Source organism: Tamandua tetradactyla, chromosome 13, assembly GCF_023851605.1.
Source record: "Tamandua tetradactyla isolate mTamTet1 chromosome 13, mTamTet1.pri, whole genome shotgun sequence".
Classification (NCBI taxonomy): domain Eukaryota; kingdom Metazoa; phylum Chordata; class Mammalia; order Pilosa; family Myrmecophagidae; genus Tamandua; species Tamandua tetradactyla.
Genome location: NC_135339.1, coordinates 49,996,095 through 50,008,616, shown reverse-complemented (window position 1 = coordinate 50,008,616; position 12,522 = coordinate 49,996,095). Strand labels below are relative to the sequence as shown.

The 12,522-nt window shown below is 34.9% G+C and overlaps 1 long non-coding RNA gene across 1 annotated transcript; it reads left to right on the top strand.

Moving 5' to 3' along the window:
- The first annotated feature begins 3,241 nt into the window (after window positions 1-3,241).
- LOC143653965 (uncharacterized) lies at window positions 3,242-8,233 on the top strand. Its single transcript, XR_013161617.1, has 3 exons — window positions 3,242-3,307; window positions 5,147-5,291; window positions 5,900-8,233. It is a non-coding gene; the product is annotated as an uncharacterized LOC143653965 (long non-coding RNA).
- Window positions 8,234-12,522: the final 4,289 nt, after the last annotated feature.

Genomic DNA, 12,522 nt, shown 5'->3' with positions numbered 1-12,522 from the left:
GGTCACTCCCCTGTCCTCCCTGCCGTCGACAGCGGCCTTAGTGGACAAAAAAATTTCCCAGGACAGATTGAATAGAATAGAATAATCATTTTCTTTTTTGTGTTTCTGAAAATATAAAGCAGCTACCGCTGCAAGGCGCTTCACTGTAACAGTCTTGCATACGTACGCGAGGTCTTTGCACTTCCCGAAAGATAAGTGCGTTCTTCTCTGATTCTTTGAAGTAATTCTCTTGAATTTGATGCTGTTATGTATATAAGGCAAGTACTTACCACTTAGGCCATCTCGCCTTGCTGTACTTCATTTTTTAAAGAAAAGTAACAGTTAACGTTATTTTTGTGTCAGGCCTGGCTCTAAGCGTATATTGATCTTGAGAACAACGCTTTAAGGTAGGTACTGTATCCCCATTTTATAGATTCGGAGGAGACTAAAGATACAGAGTTAAGTAATTTGCTGAAAGATAATACGGCTATTTATGGTGGGTCTGGCATTTAAACCCAGCTGAATCATTTCAGGGCCCACCCTCTTACATCTATGTTGTCCTAGTTTCAACTATTTTACTTGGTTAGTAGCATTTTTAGAACCCCTAATTTGATGAGTTTACTGTCTTCCTTTCCTTATCATTGTACATATTTCCCATCAAATACCGCTTAACTGTTTGCCTGTCCAGGCTGGAACTCAAGTCTTTCATGCACCCATTGCTTTTTCAGGCAGCTTTATCCCTAAATCCATGCTCCCTCTAATACCTCACATGCCTTAATTGCTTTTGCTGGTTGTTATTGATTCCCATCCCTGAAGCCCACAAAATGCTACATTTATTTATTATATGTACATTAATTTATTATATTTATTTATTATATGTACATTTATTTATGTACATATAAATAAATATCATATAATTTATGTGTATATTATTATACATATAAATGAGGAATGTATAAGTGTTTATCATTTATCAAAAACCTTCCATGTTCCAGATACTATGCTAGGAGCTAGGCAAACAGTATAGGAGGATCAGTTTAAAAAGACTAACCCTAAAGAAGCTTATGTTCTGATAGAAGAGAACAAGTTATAATACAAATAAGTGAGAAATTACACCTGTACTGAGTGGTCTGAAGAAAATGTTCCTAGAGCTGTAAGACTTTGACACAGGGGAACCTGCAAAAATAATACTTGATCTAGGTCAAGGGTCATTTAGAGTTAAAAACAAAAAAAAAAGGAGCGAGGGTTCTAAGCAGAGAAAACATCGTAACAGGCAGAGTGGAAGGGAAAAATGGAAAATCCAGTGGATTCTCTGACTTTTCTTACTGTAGCGCCCCAGAGCATTCCACAGAGTTGAACATTTCACCCAAACAGTTAAATGTTTCTGCCAAAACACTCATATTTGGCTTCGAGTTACCAGTTTCTCCTTGTTTACTACTGACCTCAACTGGCCACTCATCTTAGTCTCCTTTTCTATCTGCTCTACCAAAGGTCAGTCTGGTTCTGGATTCTCCTTTTTCTTTCTTCTAATCTTCCCCTTGGCACTTCATATTCTCCCATGGATTTAAGAACATCTTTATCCAGTTAACTCCTAAGTCTCTTATCCACTCTAGACCTCACGTCTGAGCTCCAACCGGATGTAGATATGAAAATATGTACTTTATATACTTAACAGATATTTTGATCATAAGTTCAAAATGGGAGTCTTAGTTTTTCACTCCAAAACTCAAATCCTCTCCTCCCTAATCTTCTTTCTCAATAAATTACACCACCTTATATCTACCCAGTTACTCAAGAAAAACAGATCATCTTCAAGTCCTTTTTCCTCATCACACACATTCAGTTCATTAACAAATGTATCTATTGTACTTCCATGTTATAAGTGAAATAAATGATCTTTTCCTTTTTCATTGTTCAAACCACCCTGGCCTCACAACTGATCTCCCTGCATCAGGTCCTGCTACCCTTCAGACCATTATTAATATGGCAGTCAAACTAATCTCAAAATCTCACTCCCTTCCTTCAAGCCCTTCGGTGCCTTTTTAATATAAAATATTAAAACCAGCCTTGGTTTTTTTTTGAAAAGATAAATACAGAATCCATAAAACAGATTAATTGAAATAGGGGGTGCGTGAGAACGTTTTTCAGGGATTAATGATGGGAGTATGGTTTCTCTGAGTAAACTATTTTAAAATATAGTTTTGCCTGTTCAAAAATGTAAATAAAAAAGGATAAAAATAAAAACAAACCCTAGTGTTTACTATAAATCCAAAAAAAAAAAAAATGAATCTACCTGTATGTCAAATTGCTAGCGTACAATACAGGGAAAAAAATCCTTAAACTTGAAATAATACTCTGACTATATATCCTTATGAGATATGATCTAAAGATTAAAAAGAAGTATAAATACATCATTAACTTGGCTTAGTAGGCTTGTTGCTGAGAGGGATATTGTTGTACTTTTGAAACTGTTATGCATATACTATAAGAAAAAGCAAATGAGTAAATGTTGTTTGGAGCCAGGGTTCTCACTTTGGGGAAAGGGAGATAAATTTGTAATGATGAAGGATAAATAAGAACCCTGTGGTGTTGGATTTGAATTGGAGGTAGTAAAATAAAGTCATGATTTTTTTTTTATCCTAATTGGGTCCAATAAGAGGAGCTAGAGGCCTGGAAACTCTTGACACTCCAGTAATAATAGACCACCCAGATCTTGCTTTCTCAATACCATTTGCCAATAAAAGGACTGAGTACTTATTGGAGAGAGGCTGATTTCAGGTCTAAAGCAGGAAAATGTGAGGCTTTAACATCTTGTCATTTCAAAAGGACACTGGATCTGACTTAAGGGAACTTCCATTGTCCATATTTGGGAAAATTTGAGCATCAAAAAGAATAATGATAATAATGGATTAAAGCATTTAATTTTTTTCTGAAGTCCTCTCCTTCATGATCCTAAAAATGAGAGAGATGAAAAAAAAAGAAGATATAAACAAAAACTTCTGCTTTACACACAAGTGCCAGTTAGAGAATGCAAAAGGGATAATAAATGGAAATCCCCATTTTGCAGCCCCAAATATAGAAATTGATTTGTATAAGTCTTATCAATGAATGCTAAAACCAATGGATGAAAGATGCTCAAATCATTGAATGAAAGATTGTTGGGGAGCAAACTATTAACACTATTTCAAAGAATCATCCTTAATTAAAAAGGGAAAAGGTAATTTTTTTTTTTTTTTCTGCATGGGCAGGCACCAGGAATCAACCCGGATCTCCAGCATGGTGGGTGAGAACTCTTCCTGCTGAGCCACCATGGCCTGCTCGGAAAAAGGTAATTTTGCAATAAAGAGATCTATTAGATAACAGCTTAACCAAGTGAGCAAACAGCATCATCAGTACTGGAACAATCTGAGATTATATGCCTGTGGTATAATACAATTAGAAATATACAAGATCACCTGATAATATTTATGCCAGAAAAATTTAACTGGAATTGATTGAGAAATCAATCAGAAAAAAACAGAATCTAGAAAATTCTATATGGCAACAAGCCTAGGCTCTTCAAAAATATCAATGTCAAAAAAAAAAGAAAAGACAAAACAAAACAAAAGCAAGATGGGGGGTTGCCTTAGTAAGGAGATGAAAAAATCCTGACTAAATGGAATTCATGAATCATGTCTGGTTTGTAGGTTTTAAAAAACAGCCCTAAAAAACATGTAGTGGACAATTTGGGAAATTTAGATGATGACTATTGTGATGGATAATTTTACATGTTAATTTGGCTAGGTTATAGTAGGTCCAGTTGATTGCTCAAATAATGGTAGAGATACAGGTACTGTGAGGATATATAGATTAGCATCTGTAGTCAGTTGACTATAAGTAAAGGAGATTACCCTTGGTAATGTAGGGGTCCTCATCCAATCAGTTGAAGGCCTTAACAGCAAAGAACTGAGGTTTCCAGGAGAAGAACTTCAGCCTCAAGACTAAAACAGTCCCACCTCTCCGAGTTTCCAGCCTGCTGGCTCCGCTATGGATTTTGGACCCAAGACTACCTTGTCATCATTTCCAGAATTTCAAGCTTGCCAGTCTGCCCTATGGATTTTGAATTTGCCAGGCTCCGCAATTTCATGAGTCAATTCCTTAAAATAAATACACAAACACACATATCTGGTTCTCCTCTGGAAAATCCTGACTGATATAACTACATACTAGATGATGCTAGATTACAGTATTAAAGTTCTTGGGTATGATAATGAATTTATGAAAAAGTAGAAGAATATATGTGTTCTTATAAGATATATGCTGAAATAATTACCAAGGTGCCACAATGTCTACAACTTACCTTCATATAGTTTGGCAAAAGAACAAAACACAAAAACAGAGAGAAAGAAAGCAAATGTTGCAATGTTAATAATTGGTGAACCTGAGTGAAAAGTAAAATGATGTATCTTAACTTTTTTTTAATAATTTTTTAGATTTTCCAAATAAAAAGAGGAGGGAAGAAGGGTATAAAGTTCTGTTTTTTACCATGGCCTAGTAGGCCCTGACAGTCAGGGCTAGCTAACCTCATTGCCTTCTTAACGTTTTGCAATAAGTTGGTCTGTTCTGAGTACATTAAGCACATCAGGTTCTTTCCAGTATATATAAACCTTTGCATGGCTTGTTCCCTCTGCCTGACCGCTCCTCCACATTCATCACATGTCTCATTTCTCTTCCTCCTTTAGATCTCAGCTAAAATATTACCTTCTTGAAAAGACTTCCCAGACACCTTATGTCACATGGCCCTTTTTTATTTTTAGACTCAATTCCATATTCATACTTATTAAAACTTGGAATTATTATGTTTGGTTTTTTGTTGTCATTATTATTTTTCCCATTATAATCTAAGTTCTGTGAGAACAATAACTATGCTTGGTCACTGATGTATCTTCAGTGACTCATAAATACATGTCAAGCAAATAAATCTTTGTTAAACAATGAGTGGAAGCTAATGTGACTGCAGTGGAGACGGTGGGAAGTAAGGCAGGAGAGAGATGGTCCAAGGTCATATTCTACAAGTGTTAGTCAACAAATTAATGATTTGGGTCTGTATTCTGAGAATGTTGAGAAGCCATTGGGCTGTTTAAACAGGAGCACAGTACAATCCATTTTGCATCTGTGTTTTAAAAAGGTTATTCCAGAGGAGAGAATAGAGGCAGCCAAGGAGGAGGATGCTGTTGAACCAGTTAGGAAACTTGCAGCCATCCCAGCGAGAGATAATGATAATGTGACCCGGAAGAAGGCAAAGGAGACATAAAAGTGGACCGATTTCAGAGGTATTATTTTCCTACATTTTCCATTTCCAATACTTTAAACCCACGTAAAGAAACAGTAATATCACCCTGGCAAAATGAGGGAGTGAACTACCTGTCAGTACCAGCCTACAAGGTTTTCCCTTCATGACACAAAGACAGCTTGACTGGAAAGTGCTTTGGAATTTAGTCCCCAATTCCAGAGAATTCCTTCTCTGCCCTAGAAGTGAACATTAGCAAAAATGAAAAACTTGATGTTAAATCAAGCTGATTGACTGCTAGGTCATGGCCTCTAATAGTAGTATTAGCTGACTTTTGTGCTAGACCATTCTAAGTACTTTATCTCAGCTAAATCAATTCTAACAGTAATCCTATGTGGTACATTGTTATTATTATCATCTCCATTTAACGCAGGAAGAAACAGAAAATTTATGAAAAAATGAGTAACTACCGCATAAAGATATTAAAATTAAGTCAGATAATATTTATGAAGCATTTACAAAAGTGCCTGGCACATGTTAAATAATAACTTGCTTAAATTTGTATAATTAGTAAAGAGTAGAATTTGGCATTAAATCCATGAGCCTGGTTCTAGAGTCTGTGCATAACCACCCCATCACTTTCTCACTCAGAGTTTGGGCTCCAAAGCCTCTGAATTCTATTAAAAGAAAACTGAATTTTTAACTCCTGCTGCAAAGCCACCAAAAGCAAGACTAAAGCAACTAGAGTTGATCAATTTAAGAAACTGAGTATGTGTTGACTACAAAGATTTGAATAACAGATTCCACACAGATTTAATCAAGCATCAACTATGTGGAAAATGTCTCTACCTTTAAGGAATTTATAATCTAAAGCAGCCTTTCGCAATCTGGGGTTTCAAGAGAGAGAGTTAATCCTTAATGCTTTGAAGTATCCATTGTGTGTAATGTATTAACAATTCTCCTGTGCATCTATGTTAATTTTGGGCCAGCCTGAAAGAATTAAGAAAGTTGTTACAATTTTTTGTGTGTGTTTTGTGGGTCATTTGGAGAATTCTGTGTGTGAACAGTTTCCAAACAGTATGGCAAAATTGTATGCTAGAAGTAGACAAGAAGAGATGGTAACAGAGTGAGTATAATTTGTAACTTTTTAAGTTGTGAGAAAAGATAGCATATGTAAGTTGTTTAGTGCAGTCCTATCATGCAGTGGGTTTCACAATGACAGTTAATTTTATTGTATGTTTATTAAATCATTAGAATGCAAGCTTATGAGTGTCTGGCTTGGACCAGTGTGGCTTCAGCTCCTGGAATAGTGCTTTGCATATAACAGGTGCTCAACAAATATTTATTTTTTTATTTTGTAAATGCCACCCACTAAGGAAGAGTTCTTAAAGTAGCATGTAGGCTAAAGTGAATGGATGAGAATTTGAAATTTATTCACAAGGGGAGGACTTTCCATGCAACAGAAAGATATGAGAAGCAATGACAAAAAAGATCAAGAACACACAAAAAATTCCCTAAACTGTAAGTACATGGTTAAATATAGCTGTAGAGTATAGCTAAAGAGGAGATGAAAAAGTTAGGCCAGGATTAGATCATAAAGGACCGTGGTGGTATGACTTGCTAGAAAATAGTTGGAATTTTATTCTATAAGGCATAGGAGGTTGTACCTTCCAAGGAATGGAGGGAAGAGTAGTAGAAAAATAGAAACAGCAGGAAGGGTTGGGACTATGATATCTCGGTCTAACAAAGTGAGAGTCAAGAGATGAATAGAAGTAGAAATGTATTATTTAAAGGATAGTTACCGGGAGAAAAATAACTATAACTCCCTGAACCTAAATGCTAATGTATCATAGTAGGAAGCAAATAGATAATATCTGTAAGTAATCAATGTAGAAATAACATTAGGAGCATACTATTTAAAGAAATGTATAGTAACTGCCAAAAGAACTAAAAACAAATTAAGAGCAGGTGCCTTTGGGAGGAAGAACTGGAGGTGTGAAGGTTGGGGCTTTTTATTATAAGCTCTTTTTAAATTTGTAATAAATATTTTTAAAAATGCAGTGTATCAGTGAAAAGAAGTTTTCCTTCAGTAAGTATTTGCTCTGTGTCAGGCTGCAAGATACCATCACTCCCTTGGTGAAGGAGACTTCCCATTCCTGAGTGTGCAGAAGATTGAATCATTGGATGTCTTTCTAAAACATATCAAACTGGTACTTGCCTGAGAGCTTCTGCACTTTCTATTCCTTTATTTGGGATGTTCTTTCCAAATGTTTTTACATGGCTAATTCCTTCTCACTATACAGTTTTTATCTTAAATATGCACTCCTCAAAAGGGCCTACCTGAAGTCGCTCCCTTCTCTTCACAACCAGTTACCTTCTATCACACTGTCTTATTTTATTTTCTTCATAACACTTATAATGCCTGATATTATATGTTTGTGTACTCTTTGTGTTATGTTTTCTTCACCACAAGGTAAATTTATGAGATGGAGGCTTCATCCATCTTGTTCACCACTGTATCCCTATACCTAGAAGTGTATGCCTGGCACATAGTAGGTGCTCAATAAATACAGGAATACCTGACTTTATTGTGCTTTGCAGATAACATATTTTTTACAAATTGAAGATTTGTGGCAACCCTACATAAAGCAAGTCTATTGGTGCCATTTTTCAACAATGTGATCACTGTGTCTCTGTGTCATATTTTAATTAAAGTGTATACTTTCTTTTTAAACATAATGCTTTTGCACACTTAATGGACTGTTGTGTAGTGTAAACATAACTTTTATGTGCACTGGGAAACCAAAAAATTCATGTGACTCGCTTTATTGCAATACTTGCTTTATTGTGTTGGTTGGTCTGGAACTGAACCTTCACTATCTGTGAGATATGCCTGTATTTGCTCAATGAATGAATTCTTGCAGGTGTCACCTCTACCATCCTATGACTTCTTAGAAGATAATTATGGCAGCTTATTTTTCTTGTTATCCTCTCTGTCTATATATAATATATATATATAATATATAAATATATAAAAATATTTATATGCTTCTAAATATAAGTATAGTTTTGATTAGTTATTCAATAAAAGTTTATTACTTGAATGTATAAATTAATTAATATTAGGGTATTTCTTATATGTTGTCTCATTTAGTCTTAAATTTTTGTAGTATAATTATAATGTATTATATGTATAATAATGTATATATACATAACGAGGAATGGGGTTTCCATTGTCCACATTTTTCAAAGTACCTTAGCTGGGGATTCCCCTTGTATTTCATCATCAATATCCCTCTGTTGGTGAAGGAGCTCACATGTTTTGAAGAGGATGGTGAATGTCATGAACTGTTGACTAGTGTGAATTCCACAGAGAGCAATTCTAATGGGAGTTTAGTAGTGTCTTGGGATGTAGGTTTCCAATCTTCATCTGGATGATTCAAGAGATCATAATGATGGTGATGATAACAGCACCTTTGGCTCCTCTACACAAAGTGGTATGCCCACTCAATTAGTAAGGGATGGCTTGTAGACACTGGCCTTACTTCTAAATAACTGTCCAGTGGTGGCCAGCAACCATCTCTTCGCATGGTTTTCCTCCTCTCTACACTTTTTTTGGAATTCAGTCACTTGAATACTATTTCTTTCTCTTTATATCCCTGATATAACAAGCTTAATTCTCCACAAGTCGGTGTGGATATATCTGACTACAAGAGGAAATATGGAGCAAGAAAGAAAAGCACACACCGCTAACATTTCAAGTCTTTTCTCACTGCCCATGTTATAGCAAATATGAAAATGGACAACATTTAACCATGTTGGATGGAACTTTTTAAAGGTCATATGTTCCATTGTTTTGAAAATAGTGCAAGGTAGTGCTTATTGGAACTCATATACATATTCTTCAACAATTCCAGACCTTAGGATGAATCTGTTTATTCCAAAGAGTTTTATTGTTTTTGAGGTATTTCAGGATTATAGCTTCTTCAGAAGTAGGAAAAAGGATCACGCCAGTATGACCTTTTTTTATTTTAGAAAATATTTTCTTTATTGTATGCTTTTCAGATTTCAGTTATTAGGGAAAATAATGATGTCACAAATACTTTAATTCTTTTTGGTTAGGGAAGTCCATTGACTTACTGTAATTAATTGTACAAGACAAATTTCAGTAAATCCTTCACAAAACATAATCTTTGCTGTATGCAAATAGGACCTTACTGATGTTGGAAGGATGGGAGGGGAAGTAAGAACAGATGAAGGAAAATGAGAAAGAAGAATGGGAAAAGAAAAACATTTTTTAGATACTTTTTTTTGTTTTCAGTAATGTGAGGGAATATTTCTGAATCTGGAATCACAGAGTTTTAAGATATTAGGGGCATTAGAGAGTCTACATATGATTTGGTACAACTTTCTCATTTTGGTGGGCAGGGGGTACCAAGGCCCTGAAAACATTAAGTGACATGCCCAAGCACACATCATTAGGGAGTAGCAGAACCAGAATATAAACACACAGAACATAATTTACACACAAGTAAAATATTATAAACAATTATTATATGATCTCATTTTTATTAAAAATAAAAACAAGCCAATTTAATTATTCTTTTATCATTATGGATTCTTTGAGTATGTGAATTTAACAGCTTCTGTCACACCCCACTGTTTATTTGTACGGAGTCATCAGATATGTCGCTTATCCTTTGAGTACTTCATCAATTAATTACTAAACCTCTGCTTTTCCTTATAAATTTCAAAACTTTGTTCACTGAAATGTAGCATGAGTTATTTTCTATGGGGTAAGTGAAATCAAGCTAGGAACCAGAGATTGTAAACCGTTATGCTAGTAAATGAAAATAAAACACAGGGTCTTCAAACAAGTTCTTTTTTTTTTTTTTAATTAAAAAAAATTAACTAACACAACATTTAGAAATCATTCCATTCTACATATGCAATCAGTAATTCTTAATATCATCACATAGATGTATGATCATCATTTCTTAGTACATATGCATTGATTTAGAAAAAGAAATAGCAAGACAACAGAAAAAGAAATAAAATTATAATATAGAGAAAAAATAAAAATAAAAAATACAAAAATATATAAGAAAAAAAAACTATAGCTCAGATGCAGCTTCATTCAGTGTTTTAACATAATTACATTACAATTAGGTAGTATAGTGCTGTCCTTTTTTTTTTTTTTTAGAAATCATACCATTCTACATATGCAATCAGTAATTCTTAACATCATCACATAGATGCATGATCATCGTTTCTTAGTACATTTGCATCGGTTTAGAAGAACTAGCAATATAACCAAAAAAGATATAGAATGTTAATATAGAGAAAAAAAATAAAAGTAATAATAGTAAGAACAAAACAAAAACCTATAGCTCGGATGCAGCTTCATTCAGTGTTTTAGCATGATTACTTTACAATTAGGTATTATTGTGCTGTCCATTTTTTAGTTTTTGTATCTAGTCCTATTGCTCAGTCTGTATCCCATCAGCTCCAATTACCCATTATCTTACCCTGTTTCTAACTCCTGCTAAACTCTATTACCAATGACATATTCCAAGTTTATTCTTGAGTGTTGATTCACATCATTGGGACCATACAGTATTTGTCTTTTAGTTTTTGGCTAGACTCACTCAGCATAATGTTCTCTAGGTCCATCCATGTTATTACATGCTTCATAAGTTTATCCTGCCTTAAAGCTGCACAATATTCCATCGTATGTATATACCACAGTTTGTTTAGCCACTCGTCTGTTGATGGACATTTTGGCTGTTTCCATCTCTTTGCAATTGTAAATAACGCTGCTATAAACATTGGTGTGCAAATGTCCGTTTGAGTTTTTGCCCTTAATTCCTTTGAGTAGATTCCCAGCAATGGTATTGCTGGATCATATGGCAATTCTATATTCAGCTTTTTGAGGAACCGCCAAACTGCCTTCCACAGTGGTTGCACCATTTGACATTCCCACCAACAGTGGATAAGTGTGCCTCTTTCACCGCATCCTCTCCAGCACTTGTCATTTTCTGTTTTGTTGATAATGGCCATTCTGGTGGGTGTGAGATGATATCTCATTGTGGTTTTGATTTGCATTTCTCTAATGGCCAGGGACATTGAGCATCTCTTCATGTGCCTTTTGGCCATTTGTATTTCCTCCTCTGAGAGGTGTCTATTCAAGTCTTTTTCCCATTTTGTAATTGGGTTGGCTGTCTTTTTGTTGTTGAGATGAACAATCTCTTTATAAATTCTGGATACTAGACCTTTATCTGATAAATCATTTCCAAATATTGTCTCCCATTGTGAAGGCTGTCTTTCTACTTTCTTGATGAAGTTCTTTGATGCACAAAAGTGTTTAATTTTGAGGAGTTCCCATTTATTTATTTCCTTCTTCAGTGCTCTTGCTTCAGGTTTAAGGTCCATAAAACTGCCTCCAATTGTAAGATTCATAAGATATCTCCCAACATTTTCCTCTAACTGTTTTATGGTCTTAGACCTAATGTTTAGATCTTTGATCCATTTTGAGTTAACTATGTGTAGGGTGTGAGATATGGGTCTTCTTTCATTCTTTTGCATATGGATATCCAGTTCTCTAGGCACCATTTATTGAAGAGACTGTTCTGTCCCAGGTGAGTTGGCTTGACTGCCTTATCAAAGATCAAATGTCCATAGATGAGAGGGTCTATATCTGAGCACTCTATTCGATTCCATTGGTCGATATATCTATCTTTATGCCAATACCATGCTGTTTTGACCACTGTGGCTTCATAATATGCCTTAAAGTCCGGCATCGCTAGACCTCCAGCTTCGTTTTTTTTCCTCAAGATGTTTTTAGCAATTCGGGGCACCCTGCCCTTCCAGATAAATTTGCTTATTGGTTTTTCTATTTCTGAAAAATAAGTTGTTGGGATTTTGATTGGTATTGCATTGAATCTGTAAATCAATTTAGGTAGGATTGACATCTTAACTATATTTAGTCTTCCAATCCATGAACACGGTATGCCCTTCCATCTATTTAGGTCTTCTGTGATTTCTTTTAGCAGTTTTTTGTAGTTTTCTTTATATAGGTTTTTTGTCTCTTTAAATTTATTCCTAGGTATTTTATTCTTTTAGTTGCAATTGTAAATGGGATTCGTTTCTTGATTTCCCCCTCTGCTTGTTCATTGCTAGTGTATAGAAATGCTACAGATTTTTGAATGTTGATCTTGTAACCTGCTACTTTGCTGTACTCATTTATTAGCTCTAGTAGTTTTGTTGTGGATTTT